This window comes from Astatotilapia calliptera, chromosome 12 (assembly GCF_900246225.1).
Source record: "Astatotilapia calliptera chromosome 12, fAstCal1.2, whole genome shotgun sequence".
NCBI lineage: Eukaryota > Metazoa > Chordata > Actinopteri > Cichliformes > Cichlidae > Astatotilapia > Astatotilapia calliptera.
In genome coordinates, this window is record NC_039313.1 from 715,865 (window position 1) to 719,187 (window position 3,323).

Here is a 3,323-nt window from a genome sequence, read left to right on the forward strand (position 1 = left end):
TGAAAATTGGACAGACATTTGCTTCATGAGCGTATCCAATTGAACCTGTTGTTTACGAAGGCACTCTTTTATCTGTAGAATGTCATCATTAGGCCCAAGGGTGACTGCATGCATCTCTGCATTAACTCCCTCTACTACCTGACAGTTCGTATCACAAGAATAGGCTCGGGACCTAGTTTTCCCTCCCTGCCTACCTACATCAGCCCACTTAAGGGCGATACTGCGTAGGGCAAGAAAGGACATGTCTGGTGTTTGAAGGACCCGCTGTTTCAGCTCTCTGCGCAGCATATCATCATGGACATGTTCAGTAAACTGGTCCCTTAGCAATATATCAGAATTTGGAATACCACCTGGTGTCTTACAGATTACAGGGTCCATTAAAGATTTAAGGGCATGAGAGTAATCTCACAGAGATTCCCCTTCTCGCTGGGTGCGCTGGAAGAACTGTAGCTGGGCAGCTACATATGACTGAGTGCAGCTATAGTGCTCGACCAAAATATCAAAGATCTTGTCAGGAGTGTCTCTGCTGATACTCGAATGAAAACAGACCTCAGATTTAGCACTGCCATCAAGATGGTCCATCACAAACATCACTTGTGCTGCTCTTGACATAGGACGAATCTCCAGGCATCTACGTACTTCTTCAACCCACTGGTCAACAGTTAACAAGTCCACTGACAATTTACCAGTAAACGTTGGGCATTTACGCTCCCGAGGTGCATAAACGTAACACACATTTGTAGCTTCATTTATTGGGTTCATATTTGATGGCACAGTAGATGGACCTGGCACTGGATCTGGCACTAGACCAGTCACAGGAGAACGTTCCTGTAATTGGTCTCTCAACTGTTCATTTGCTGCTTTTAGCTGTTGCAGCTGCTCCAAGAGGGCCTGTACGTCGTCCATAGGGTCGGCGAAGGAGGTTTATTATCCCCGCAGCAGCCCAACCGTTGGCTTCCGCTCCGTAGAAGATGTCACTGTTTTTCCTCCTCTCCTCTAACACTCTTACTAAAATAAACAGGGCCACACTAAAATAAAAACCAAACACCGTAACTGATATGACCTGGATCCTGTCGACAACGCCAATTAATGTAGCGAGCGAAAGCCACCGAGTAACCGCTAAGGGCCTCTATACTACTTGTGCAAACTTTCAGGCCCAAAGCTCTCACAGGAACGAGCCCAGAATAAACAGGACAAGAGGGTCAATATCAGTCAGATATGTTAAAATTTATTATTTTAAAAGAACACAAAGGGTTTGCAAAAGGCCTAAAACATCAAAAAATGGTAAAAAGGTCACTAACGACCACAAGATAGTGTTATTGGTGCAACCTGCCAGCAATGCAACTATCACCTGAGGGGTTGCTCTCCCTTGGCGGTCCCAGATGCTCGTTGCTTTAAAAGAAACAAATCCACCCCAAATAAATACGAGCCCAACAGAACACTTATCGCATGCACTAAGTGCTAGTTCAGGCAATAATCGGTGGCACTAAAAATCACTCTTAATAAAAACTTATTCACTGCAAATCCACACAGAGCACCTCTAAAGATCCTAATTCCCCTAAGGTAAGAGTCCCACTCAGGGATTGCACATTGCCCGACTAATATTGCACCAGCCCAGTAGAAATAAAAACAAACCCGGCATAAAAAAAAACAGTTTTAAAAGGTGACCCTACCAAAACCAAAAACACAACAACAAGGAGAAGGAGGGAAAAAAACAGTGACAAATTCACATGTGCAGCCTGCCCTGCAGGAGGCAATACAATATAAATTAGATTATAGTGCATCAATATACTTTTTTTTAATGTCAAATATATTAAGTTAACATACCTCCAGCAGACAACTGTGTTTGCTGCACACCTGGCTTATCTTGGCTTATCTTGTGAAAATCACTACTAAAACATAAAATACAATAAACATCAAATACATTTCAACAAATTAAAAAAAAAACACTAAAAGAAAAACAGCCTGTACCTCGAACCTCTGCTGTAGAGGTTTACAACAACTGTTTGTGTAGCAGACAATTAAAACTTCTCAGGCTCTTCACCTACTCACACAACCATTGTTCACAGCCGCTCGTCAGTGGAAATGAAGAGCACCTGCTGCTACTTCCTCTTTTATACCCTCCATTGGGTCCCCTGGGTCCTAAAGACTTCCCCATTACATATATAATGTTCTTCCTCTATACCCCCCCCCCCCAATTTTTGCACATGTCGAGGAGCGTGTCAGGCTACATTTCACTGTGTGTTATACTTGTATAACTATGCATGTGACAAATAAAGAACCTTGAGCCTTGAAGTGTAAAGGCTGAACAGGAAAGGTGAGAGAACCGTGCCCTGTGGTGCCCCCGTGCTGCAGATTACCACCTCGGACACACAGTCATGGAGCCTCACATACTGTGGTCTGTTGGTAAGGTAGTCCATGCAGGCAGCTGTTTGCCTACTCCGGCTCCCTCCAGCTTCCCTCTCAGTAGTGCAGGTTGGATGGTGTTGAAAGCACTGGAGAAGTCAAAAAACATGATCCTCACAGTGCTCCCCGCCTGCTCTAAGTGAGAGAGGGATACCAGGGGTACCAGGTAGATGACAGCGTCATCCACCCGAATTCCAGAACGGTAGGCGAACTGCAGGGGGTCCAACACTGAGCCCACCAGTGGCTGAAGGTAGTGCAGGATGAGCCTTTCCATGGTCTTCATCAGATGAGAAGTCAAGGCAACAGGCCTGAAGTGGTTGGGCTCCCTGGGGTGTGCAATTTGTGGCACCAGAACCGCACAGGAAGTCTTCCACAGTTCAGGAACCCTCTCCAGGCTCAGGCTCAAGGTTGAAGATGTACAGGCCCACCTGACAGAGCTGGTCTGCACAGTCCCTGAGCAGTCTGGAGCAGATTCCATCCGGACCTGCTGCCTTCCTTGCCTTCGTCCTCTTGAGCTGATTTCTCACCTGATCAGCTGTGAAGTAGATGTGAGGCTGGGCTGGAGTGGGGGGTAGGGCTCGCTTTGTTGTGGATAGATGTGTGGATAGGGGTGAAGCAGGGTTGTGGTGAGAGGAGAGCTCAGGTGACAATGGCATTGCACCCGGGGGGCAGAAACTGGAGGGGAGTTGATGGAACCTGGGGGGTGGGAGAGGTGATCAGTGGGCCATTGTCAAATCTGTTAAAAAACAGATTCAAGTCGTTAGCCCACCCCCGGCCAGCAGACACTGTGGCTCCTCCATTGTCCTGGAAGTGTCCAGAGATTTGTTTCATGTTCCTCCAGACGTCTCTGACGTTTTTCTGTTGGAGTTGGTTTTCCATCTTCCTACTGAAGCGCTCCTTGCCTTCTCGGATCTTGT

At 46.7% G+C, this 3,323-nt stretch overlaps 1 long non-coding RNA gene across 1 annotated transcript; it reads right to left on the reverse strand.

The window, feature by feature from the left end:
- Positions 1-1,713: 1,713 nt before the first annotated feature.
- On the reverse strand, positions 1,714-2,003 carry LOC113033178 (uncharacterized). The gene is made up of 3 exons (XR_003274007.1): positions 1,972-2,003; positions 1,828-1,892; positions 1,714-1,744 (listed from the first exon to the last, which is right to left on the reverse strand). It is a non-coding gene; the product is annotated as an uncharacterized LOC113033178 (long non-coding RNA).
- Positions 2,004-3,323: the final 1,320 nt, after the last annotated feature.